Source organism: Dipodomys ordii, unplaced genomic scaffold (genome assembly GCF_000151885.1).
Source record: "Dipodomys ordii isolate 6190 unplaced genomic scaffold, Dord_2.0 Scaffold17, whole genome shotgun sequence".
In the NCBI taxonomy this organism is placed as follows: domain Eukaryota; kingdom Metazoa; phylum Chordata; class Mammalia; order Rodentia; family Heteromyidae; genus Dipodomys; species Dipodomys ordii.
This window is the reverse complement of record NW_012267233.1, coordinates 8,950,954-8,963,091: the sequence shown is the minus strand read 5'-3', so window position 1 is coordinate 8,963,091 and position 12,138 is coordinate 8,950,954. Positions and strand designations below refer to the sequence as shown.

The 12,138-nt window shown below is 42.5% G+C and overlaps 1 protein-coding gene across 2 annotated transcripts in view; it reads right to left on the bottom strand.

The window, feature by feature from the left end:
* Azin1 (antizyme inhibitor 1) overlaps positions 1 to 498 on the bottom strand; it is a 34,650-nt gene extending 34,152 nt beyond the window's left edge. For both annotated transcript variants that reach the window (XM_013012518.1, XM_013012516.1), the window contains exon 1: positions 111 to 498. The gene's annotated coding sequence lies outside the window, so the exon portion shown is untranslated. The remainder of the gene's footprint in view (positions 1 to 110) is intronic.
* Between the last annotated feature and the right edge of the window lie 11,640 nt (positions 499 to 12,138).

Below are 12,138 nucleotides of genomic sequence, written 5' to 3'. Positions count from 1 at the left end.
ATGTTCGCGGCGGCCGGCCGCTGCGGGGAGCTCCGAGGACGGCGCGGCCCAGCCGAGGCTCCCGGCCGCCCCAGGTCGACCCCTCCCGCTTCCCCCGGCCCGGTACTCACGTGAGATAACGGCCCAAAGAGTCGGGTAAAGCGTCTTCTCTTTTTCGGCGGAATTTTTAAAGAGGGATGTGGTTACCTTGAGCAGAAATACCCAAGGCGGCCTGGGCCATAGGCTGCGGGGACGACGTGGGAGGAAAAGCGCGGCACCGACACCAGCTGAGCAGCAGTGGCGGCGGCGGCCGGAGAGAAATGGAGCTACGTGAGGGAGAGAGAGGCGCGGGCTGGGCGGGAAGAGGATTCGGCCTCGTACCACCGCAAAGCAGCAGGGCGAGAAGGGATGAGAAGAGGCAGAGAAACCGAGAAGGGCGGAAGAAAAGAGGGAAACGTTAGAACCGAGAGACGAGCCAGAGAGTGTGGGAAGGCGGCGCCGGAGATGCCAGTATTTATAGCAAGGGGGCGTGGCCTGCTGCGTCACAGCCGGCCCGGCAGCCGCGCGAGCGGGGCGGGGCCCGCTGCCGCTCCGGGAGATGGGAGGGGCGGAAGAGGAAGGGGCACCGCGCGGCGGGCTCGAGGGGCCAGAGGCCGGTCTGGCCTCGCAGGTGCGGGCCTGCGGGTGGCTTCCCGCCCTCCAGCAGTTCCCAGTTTGACGGCGGGAGGACGTTCCCTCGCGCGGATCTGGGCTCGGGGGAGGGCTGGCGTCTGGGCGGCCGCGCGGCTCGCGTCCTGCGCTCGCGCCTCTGAGCGCCTGCGCTCAACGCCCACGGCGGACCGAGCTTTCTGAGTGCTGAGCACCGCTCATTCCACTGCAGTCGCCGCACTGATGGCGGCCCGGCGGACACCTGTTCGGCCGGGGAGGTCCGTGGCGCCTCCGCCGGATTTTCTCCTGGAGCTCCCTCCGCTTTGTGAGGACTGGGTGGACCACGCCTGGGAACTGCTGTCCCCGAGCGAGGCCAACCCCAGAGAGGCTGCAGCGTAAAGAAAGTGAATTCCTAGTGGCCTGGAAGGACCGATCCGTTGTTCATCTGGCTACGGAGGCTGGGACCGCCTTAGAAGGCCCTCAGGACTCCTATATGTGGCAATATGGTAAAACAGGAAAATTTTTTAAGGAATGGCGATTTTATATCTTTTTAAAAAGCGCTGCTGCCATCAGACCTCTTCCTATTGATGCAGGATCAGTATTCACCATGTCTCACTTTCCTAGTCATTTTAATTTTTCTACTCCGCAGCAAACTTTCACTAGCTTGTATATATATGTATATATACATACACAAATATATATATATACACATATATCTTACACACTCATAATACATAGTATATATTATAAGCATTATAGATATCTATGATATGTCTTATGTGTCATATTTAAATAAGCAATCAGAGATCCAGTCTTCTCCGACTAATGCTTTACAAATCGGATTGAGCAGCACAAGTGGAATTACCATTTTATTATTAATAATTATTATAATAATTTTGACAATGGGTTTCAGTCCAAGTTGACTGGAACTCCATATCTGGGCCAGGCTGGCCTGGAGCTTTGCCATCCTCCTGCTGGCAGCCTCCCAAGGGCTGAGATTATAAGCCCAGCGAAAGGTAGGTTTTTAAAAGATTACTCACTCATCAGTGGATAGGATTGAAAGAGGGAAGATTCTTAGAACAATTTTAAAAGTGCCAAGGTTTTCAGAAAGCATAATGGGGAAGAGGCATAGAAAGACCAATTACTGTTGACTATTCAAAGGAGATGAGACAGTGCCAAAAGATTCGGGGCTGTTACCAAGGAAGAATTCTGGAGCCTTGAACAGAAGTAGAAATATCTAGTTGGAAGCTTCTTCATCTGAGTGATTGATGAAATCAGGTAAAGCCCCTCCCCCCAGGAGATGGGGAGATCTAGGACCCTTTGGGTGTGAGTTTGGGACCCTTTCTGGAAGACAATAAGGAATTGTTGAAGTGTACAGGGGTAGGGGGAGGAGGGAATGTAAGCATAGGTCCTAGAGAAATGAGAGGGATAAGAGGCTGGCAGAGACGACCAAGAGGACTGACCAATGTCCTAAGGAAGTCAAGTAACACAAATAGCTCAGAGATAGAATCAGCAAGCAAGCTGTCCTATCCTTCACACAAGATGAAAAAGGGATTTTGATTTTTAGCTAGTGAAAAAAGTCATCACTAAACTCCAATATTATGTTATATTTGGGCTTTTAACCTGAAGTTATTGGGGAAAGTGATGGAATGATTTTCATTTTAGAAAAAGGGGAGAATATGGAGTTGGGAAGAGAAAGGAGTCTTTAAGTTTGGGTAAGTGCATTTGAGAAGCAATTATAGTCATTCAGGGAGAATGATAAAGGCCAGAGAAGAAGTTATCTGTGACCATTAAACAATTTCAGTGAAGTAGAAGGAATTAGGTGGTAGAGGTCAAGTGAGGAGCAGGCAAGTGAAGTCAGCAATGTTGACTTCCCTTCAAGTGGAGGGTACTGGACTAGGGCCTAATCTAACATCATTTACACCATGAGGCAGTTTAGCAACTTAATGAGTATTCTTTTCATGTATTCAAAAGGAAAGAATAATGCTAGCTTTTAATGAATACAACAGAACCTTGAAACCTGTACTACATTGGAACAGACAACATAGTAATAACTTTAACAGAGTGATAGCTACCTAATGAGAACAGCATATTTAATTATGTTTGAGGTTTGGGGTTTTGGTTATTTTGCCAAGTCAAGTTACTCATACACAAATACATAGCTACTGCCAGCAAAAATATTATTAAAATAGAGCCCAAAGATTAAATGATAGAATAGCATTCACCTTTAGCTCATCCTGGTTCATTTTAAACTATTTGCTTTTATGCCAATAGAGATAAGATTGAATCAATTAAGTTATTGATAAAGGTAGGTCATTCAGAAATAACAGAAATCACCATCCTCTAAAAGAAATTTCATATAGTCATGGATATAAATGTAATAAGTGAACTGATGATATAGAATAAAATATCCCAATGTAGTGGAAGTTATGGTTTCTGCTAAAAAGCTCTTCCAGCACAGTGCAACAGTGTTAGGAGGTGAGGCTTAATGGGAGGTCATTAGGTCATGAGGGCAGAGTGGATGGATGCATGCCATTGTGGAGGGAGAGAGTTCCTTACAAAAGGGCAAATTTAGTTTGCACCTCTGACCCTCTTCTTCTCTTGCCCTCTCTTTGTCCTTTCATCATGAGATGACAGGACAAGAATGTCCTCATCAGATCCTAACCCCTTCATTTGGTCTTCTAGACTAGACCGTGAGCCAATAAATTTCTTTTTCTATGTGTGTGCACATGCATGTGCATGTTGAACTCAGAGCTTTCATGCTGCTTAGCTTTTTAACTCAAGGCTGCTGCTCTACCTTGCTGCTTCAGCCACACCTCCACTTCTGGCTTTTTGCTGCTTAATCAGAGATAAGAGTCTCAAGTTGTTTTCTCCCTGGGCAGTCTTCAAACCTCTGATCTTCAGATCTCTGCCTTATAAGCACAATAAACTTTTTTATTATAAATTATACAATCTGTGTTATTCTGTTGCAACACAAAACAGATGGACTAGGACAATGGAGAGATTTTTTTTTTCCTTTTTGGAGCTGGTATTGGGGTGTGATCTTAGAACTGGGCTCTCTTGCTTAGCTTTTTCTTTGTTTAAGTCTGGCTTTCTACCTTTTAAGCCACACCTCCCTCCACTTCCAGCTTTTTGCTGGTTAATTGGAGATAAAGGTATCCTGCTCTGGCTGACTTTGAACCAGTCTTCAGATCTCAACTTCCTGAGTAGCTATGATTACAGGCTTGAGCTACTAGTACCTGGTTAACAATGGATTAAAGAGGGCTTAATGTGAATTTTTATTGCTAAAAATAATCTCCTAGAGTACTCATTATGTAGAAAACTAAATTTTTGTTTTAAATAGTTCATATTTTGAAACATTTTAAGGACTTGGGGTCTAACTCGGTAGTATGCTTGCCTAGCCATGTGACGAGCCCTGGGTTTGATTGCCAGCAGCCCCCAAACAAAACAAAACAAAACAACAAACAAAACTATGACATTTAAGATTACCACATTTTTGGGGTATGATAATATCTCAAAAAAAAAAAAACCTGACTCCCTTATCAAGAAGTTGGTGCAATGGTATTAAATAGACCTGGTAAAAATGGGTGAAATGTTTGCAAATTTGCCAAATATAGAGTTCCTATCATTGACTATAGTCTCTGAACTGAATAAGTATAAGGAATGTAACATACTCCTTTATTAGCTGTAAATGTGTTATAAGCACAGTTCCTTTACCTGGGTTTTTATTAATGTCACATAAAAATAATGATATTATGTTTAATTTTTTCTATAAATTTATAAAGCTGGAACAAAAGGATTATTTGGCATTCTAATCCAGAAATGCCCTGCATTCTAGTGTGGGCCCATACATATGACCTTTACAATTTTTTTTTAATTTTATTTTATGCTGGTCCGGGGGCTTAAATTCAGGGTCTAGGCACTGTCCCTGAGCTTTTTTGCTCAAGGCTACTGCTAGCCATAGCTCCACTTCTGGCTTTTTTGGTGGTTAATTAGAGATAAGAGTCTCAAGCTTTCCTGTGAGCTCAAGGTGGCCACGATCTTCAGATCTTGGTCTCTGGAATAGGATTACAGATGTGAGCTACCAGCACCCAGGAAAGCACTGTGTATGTAATTAGATATGGATTAGCATTTTAGCTTTTCTGAGTGACCTGGACAATTTCTATGATAAACCATAAGCAATACACTGACTTTTTTTCTGCTTTTTTTTTTTGTTTTTTTTTTTTTTTTTTTTTTTGCCTGTCATGGGGCTTGAACTCTGGGCCTGGGCGCTGCCCTCAGCTCTTCAGCTCAAGGCTAGCACTCTACCCCTTGAGCCACAGCACCACTTCCAGCTTTTTCTGCTTATGTGGTGCTGAGGAATCAAACCCAGGTCCTCATGCTTTCAAGGCATGCACTCTACCGCTGAGCTACCTTCCCAGCCCCAATACACTGACTTTTGTTACTTCAAGAAACAACAAATTACTCATTGTGCATTTAAGAGGACTGATTTAGAAACCCACGTAAGAGACCAAAGCAATAATCCAGTTTTACAAATTAACTGGAACTTAACTTGACTAGAATCATTAGTGACATGACTTATGACTTTGCTCTCTATGTCTTATGTCTCTTACATATTCATTGGAAGTCAGAACATCTTAGAAATTTAATTTCACTTGTACTTTGCTGCTCGACTTTGTCTGATACGTAAATTGTTTTTTGGATAGTACAATCTATAGACATAGGTTTGCAACACTCATCTCAAAACAGCTACCTGGAAGATAGCCAAAAATTTGCAACACTCATCTCAAAACAGCTACCTGGAAGATAACCAAAAAATTTTGTCTAAGTGTTTAAAAAACAGGAGCTCTGAAGTCATCTGCTTGAAGTGTGATTCCATATTGTTTAATAAGCTAACCTGCATGCTGTCACATGAGCTAATTCTGCCTCCTAAATAAGCATTAAAAATAGTAACTGCAGGCTGACAGTTTATTTAGCAGGACTTTAAAAAATTATTTTATCATTTAGTGGGGCACTGGTGGCTCAAGCCTGTAATCCTAGCTCCTCAGGAGGCTGAGATCTGAGGATCATAGTTCAAAGCCAGCCCAGGCAGGAAAGTCCACGAGACCCTTATCTCCAATAAACCACGAGAAAACCAGAAGAACATGCTTGCCTTGAGCTGAAGAGCACAGAGACAGGGCCTAGGCCCAGAGTTCAATCCTCACGGACCGACAAAAACAAAAAACTTTATTATTTAATTCAAAGTTTACCAAGTTCTCATATAAACATTTGTATCAGTCTATGGTTAGAGGCTTGACTCCAGTGGTAGAGTGTCTTATCTAGCAAGTTCAAACTTTATTTCCACTCCAGTATTACTAGAAACAAAAACCACCAAGATAACCACATATCAGTCAAAATTTGCTTTAACTGATTTTAAATGGAGGGAGAAAAAAGATATGCAATAAAAATGATAAATCATTGGTTCTTGGAGTCAGGCATGGTGATGTATGCCTGTAATTTTAGCACTAGGGAGGCTGAAGCAGGAAGACTGTAGATTCACGGCCAAACTGGATTACACAATTAAAGTCTTCTTAATTAACATTAAGAATTAAATAACATAATTAACACATTCTTAACATCAATTAAGAACATAACAATTAACAGTTAAGTAAAATGTCTTATTGTAAAAATAGAAGATCCAGCACCTACCTGTGGTTCATGTCTGTAATCCTAGCCACTCGTGAGGCTGAGATCTGACGATGGCAGGTTTGAAGCCAGCCTAAGCAGGAAAGTCCATGAAACTCTTATCTCCAACTAACTACCAAAATAAGGTGGAAGTAGAGTTGTGGCCTAGTGGTAGGACACTAGCATTGAGAAGAAGAAACAAATGATTTATTCTCACCAAATAACTTTTTTTTTTGTTTTGTTTTGTTTTTGGTGGGTCGCGGGGCTTGAACTCCGGGCTTGGGCGCTGTCCCTGTGCTCTTCAGCTCAAGGGAGCGCTCTACAGCTTGAGCCACCACACCACTTCCAGTTTTCTAGTGGTTTATTGGAAATAAGAGTTTCATGGACTTTCCTGCTGGGGCTGTCTTTGAACCATGATCCTCAGATCTCAGCCTCTCAGTAGCTAGAATTATAGGCATGAGCCACCAGTACTGGGCACCAAATAACTTTTTTTAATGTATTATTCGAAAGGATTATTCAGCCAGGCTCATACCTGTAATCTTAGCTACTCAGGAGGCTAGATCTGAGGATCACAATTCTAAGCCAGTCCTGGTGAAAAGTCCATGAGACTCTTATCTCCAATAAACCACTCAGAAAAAATGGGAAATGGCGTGTGGTGAAAGTGGTAGAGTGTTAGCCTGGAGCTAAAAGAAGCTCACGGACAGTACCTAGGCCATGAGTTCAAAGCCCCAGGACCAGCAAATAATAACATGGTCCAGGCTGGAAATGTAGTTCAGTAGTTAAGTGCTTGTTTCATATGCTCTACTTAGTTAGCTAAGTGTCTTAATTCTTAACTACTTCCATTTGCTTTACAAAACATCTTCCCCATTGCTTTAGAAGAACTTTTCCCTGGCCAACCCTCAAATCTGTTGAGATTTACTATTTTCTTTAACCTCTCCAGTCACAAGAATTGATATAAATATTGATAACCTTTCACTCAATCCAGGGACTGGGGCAATTTGATAACAAATTGTTTGTGTTGAGTCAAAACTATTTTTTGCCTGGGGTTTTTGCTGTTGTGAATCAAAGATTACATGAGGGAAGACAATATGGTCTAGGAGCTGCCAGTAACCATTTTCTCAGAAGAAACCTATGTGCAGCAATGAAGCCAATGCTTGTGATGAAGAGATAGTCAGTATACCAGTTGTCCTACTCTTCTTGTTCATCAGTTATACTTCTTTTTCTTTTAAATTGTATGCTTTTCTCTTTTGGTACTGAGGATTAAACCCAGGATGCTGCACTTGACAAGCAAGTGCTTTGCCACTGAGCAAAGAGCTGGAATATATTTCAGCCCAGTTATACTTCTTGCTGAAGGGAGTACAGCTAGCTTTCTGTTACTTGTAAGTAAGAGTTCAGGCTTACACAAAGAAAAAAAAACTTTCCTTTAGGTTTAAAAGATCAGTTATACAAGTACAAGAGAGACACAAGGAGATAGAAACAACTGGCCTGCAGGACATAGAAGGCCCTAGAAATCATTGGCACAAGACAGGACACACTTGTATGTTTTCCTTATATGTTTCCAGTTGGCTGCCCTCCACTACCTGCCTATATTGATAATTATGATGGTACAGATATCCAAATGACCATTGGCAGGGAAAAAAAAACAAAAAACTTGCTCATTCATGAGTACCTAGAGATGCTAGAGATGTTGATCACCGGTTTGCTGTGAACTAACCATAACATGAAATTGTTGAGGTAGGGGGAGAGAAACACTTTAATAATATTGAAATTGCATTAGTAAACATATAAGTCAGAAGAGAGGTAGAGGTGTCAGTTTACTGTGTTTGGCCAAGCTCCAACAGTAGCTTTTCTGTTTAGGGTAAAGTTTTGCTATGAAGTTGTAGATAACCCATGGTTCAGGATTAGTTTTGAGGATAGCCATAAGGTGTGGAGATCTGGAGAAAACAATGTATTTGGAATGACAAAAGTGATAATGTTACATTAGTGTGTTGTCAGAGTCTACAATCCCAGCTACTAGGGAGGCTGAGGTGGGAGGATTAGAATTTGAGCCCATTGTAGAAAACAGTGAGACCTGAATCAAGAAAGAGTAAGGAGACCTGGTACGGTGGCTCAGTGGTAGAGTGCTTGCCTTGCATGCATGAGGCCCTGGGTTTGATTCCTAAGTACCACAAAAGCAGAAAAAACTGGAAGTGGTACTGTGGCTCAAGTGGTAGAGCACTAGCCTTGAGCTGCAGAGCTGAGGGACAGCGCCCAGGCCCAGAGTTCAGGCCTCACGACCAACCAAAAAAACCAAATCAAAACAAAAAAAAAAGAGTAAGGAAGGGAATAGAAAGGGGGGAGAGAGACGGGGTGGGTGGGGGAAGGAAGAGAGGAGAAAGGAAGGAAGGGAAAGAAGAGAAGAGAAGAAAGAGAACATGCCTATAATCCTAACTACTTGGGAGACTCGGGAGGCTGAGGCAAGAGACTGCAAGCAAGTTTGTAGGGCGGCCTGAGCGGTGTAGAGAGACCTCATTGGGAAGAATTTTTAGAAGCTGGGTTCTGGCAGCTCAAGACTGTAATCCTAGCTACTTAGGAGGCTGAGATCTGAGATTGCATTTCAAAGTTAGCCCTGGCAGCCCATAGACTCTTATCTCCAATAATTACCAAAAAAGCCAGAATTAGAGGTGTGGCTCAAGTGTGTAGAGTTCTAGCCTTGAGCAAAAGAAGCTCACAGACAGCACTGAGGCCAAGAGTTCAAGTCCTAGGACTGGGGGGAAAAAAGATAAAAAAAAAATCAAAAGGGAAAATAGGGAACAAAGACTGCTGTATTTTATTTGTTTTTATTTTTGAGATGGGGTTGTGTAGTTCCAATTGGAGATCCTCCTGACTTTTATTGGAGCTGAGGTGATGGGTGAGCCATACCATACCTGTGAAAACTACTATCTTTAAACAGTAGTAGTACCAGGCACTATGCTAAAGCAGTTTATGTTGTTATTAACATAATTAGGTAGGTCTTATACCATTATGCACATGGAAAAACAGGAGTACAAGGAGGTTGTATAACTTGCTTAAGGTCAGCTGGCTGAACAGAGAGAATCTAAGTCCAGATTTTTTTTTTAAATGCATATACCTGTAGTCCCACCTCCCTGGGAGGCAGAGACAAGAGGATCTCAAGTTCAGGATCAGCCTGGACAAAGTCAGTGGCACCCTATTTCAAAAACCAAGGGCCTGAAGCCCTGCCTCAAGTGGTAGAGATTCGCCAAGCAAACCGGAAGTTCTGGATTCAGTCTTTAGTACCATAAACCAAGTGTCTGTTGGGGCATGGTGGCACACACTTGTAACCTATAATTCCAGCACTCGAGAGGCTGAGTCAGGAACATTAAGAGAAGAAGGCTATAAAGTGAGAACCTATCTCAAAACATAAAACAGAACAATTCACTATCACCCCAAAACAAGAAAAAAAAAGCTAATGCCCTAAGCTTCGATCCTCTCAGCTATATTTGGATAGCTTTCATTCACAGCCTATCTGTAAGCTTTGGCAAATATATGAGAGAAAATATAGTGTCAGATATAGCCAGGACACAGGTTGGCTCCCCCAGACCCTGGTGATCTGATCTTCCTCGGTTTTTTTTTTTTTTTTTGCCAGTCCTGGGTCTTGAACTCAGGGCCTGGCAATGTTCCTGAGCTACTTTTGCTCAAGGCTAGCACTCTAGCACTTGAGCTACAGTACCATTTCTGGCTTTTTCTGTGTGTGTGGTAATGAGGAATCTAACCCAGGGCTTCATGCATGCTAGCAAGCACTCTACCAGTAAGCCACGTTCCCAGCTTCCCCGCCCCTCTTCTTTACCAGGTTTGGTTTGTGCCTTTCTGTGGCCCATTTAGTTCTAAAAATTTTGTCTGAACTTTGTGAACAAGATATTAGGATCGTTAAACAGGGACTTTGGTTCCTTTTTTAAAAAATAATTTAATCACACAGAACACTCACTACAGTGGCCTGCACATAGACCTCTAGTGTGTATGTATATGTAGGTATACAATTGTGTGTATGTGTACACATGCGCTCACTGGTACTAGGGCTTGAACTCAGGGCCTGGGCACTATCCCTTAGCTTTTCACTCAAGACTTGTGCTCTACCACTTTGATCTGATTAATAGGAGATAAGAGTCTCACAGACATTTCTGCTCATGATAGCTTCTAACCATGACCCTCAGATCTCAGCCTCCTGAGTAGCTAGGATTATATATATATATATATATATATATATATAATATATTAAAAAAAGAATTTAAACATTATTTTAACTTTAAATGTGATGACTGGATCCTAACATGCCACAAGTTGTAATTTTAAATAATTCTTAATTTAAGCATACATTTAAAAATTAGTATGCTTTTAATCTGTGATTGGCTCCTTCCTAGATTAATCAACTGCGTGTACTAGGAAAAAAATACCTGGCCTAATTTGAGAAGAATGAGTAGCATTATTTTAATAAGTTTGCAATTTTGATCATGCAATGAGAATGTACTGTCAAACAAAAAAATCTGAGGTGTTTCATGGCTGAGGGTATGGCTTGGTGGCAGAGCAGATGCTTCGAAAGTACAGAGCCCTGCACTTGATCCCCAGCACCAAAAGCAAACAACAGCACCAAAAAACCCACTGGGTTTTTCGCATTTATTTTTGTTCCTAATTAGCAAGAAAAGAGTGTTTGCTATTCAAAGAAAGTGAATGAATAGAAAATGAGGGACACTATAATAGTATAACATCAAGAATGCTTAAGGATAAAAACAGTCTTTGTCATTGTTCTCTGTACACAAAAACAATGGGGCTTAACAGTACATTAGTTCCTAAATGAAATTTTCAGCTGCCAGCAGACGCCCTGCAGTGAGTGCTGATTTAACCCGGGAAGGTCTGTGTTGAAGCAAGCCTTCTGCTTTGTGGGCACCATAACACACTGGCGGCAGAGTTACAGGACTATTTGAGCACTAAGACCCAATATAAAAGAGTGAACTGATCCTTTGAATTGTTAGAGAACAATGGTCAGAAAAGCAAAGCCAATATTCTTGCAAACACTATAAGCTGGCTTTTCTTAGGGTCTCCTGATCCTTGGTATTGCTTCTTCGTTTTTTAGATCTTGGGGAGCCCAGTTAAATTGGGTCAAAGCTTGGACAATCTGACAGCTTCAGATATGCAGTGAAGGCTATGAGACAATTATTCTACAGTGATGGGGGGCGGGGAGAAGCCCTTAGAAAACCTATGGATTTCTGTCTTTGTTGTCACTTTGGGAAACTGCTTACTGGAAGTTCATTCATATTCTTTATCCTACACATCCAGATTACCAAATGTATAGGTGAAGAAAGCAATAAAAATAGAACTAGGCAAGGCATTGGTGGCACATAACCATAAAACCCAGCACTTGGGAGGCACAGGCAGGAGGACTGCAAATCTGAGGCTAGTCTGGGATACTTAGTGAGCTCCAGGCCAATGTCTGCTATGCAGTAAGATACTGACTCAAACAATTTTTTTTTTTTTTGTCAGTTGTGGGGCTTGAACTCTGGGCCTGAGCGCTGTCCCTCAGCTCTTCAGCTGAAGGCTAGTGCTCAACCATTTGAGCCATAGCACCACTTCCAGTTTCTGGTATTTTATTAGAGATAAGAGTCTCACAAGGGGGCTGGGAAGGTGGCTCAGTGGTAGAGCGCTTGCCTTGCATGCTTGAGGCCCTAGGTTCAATTCCTCAGCACCACATAAACAAAAAAGAAAAAAAGAAAAAAGCTGGAAGTGGCGCTGTGGCTCAAGTGGTAGAGCGCTAGCCTTGAGCTGAAGAACTGAGGGACAGTGCCTAGGCCCAGAGTTCAGGCCCCACGACCAGAC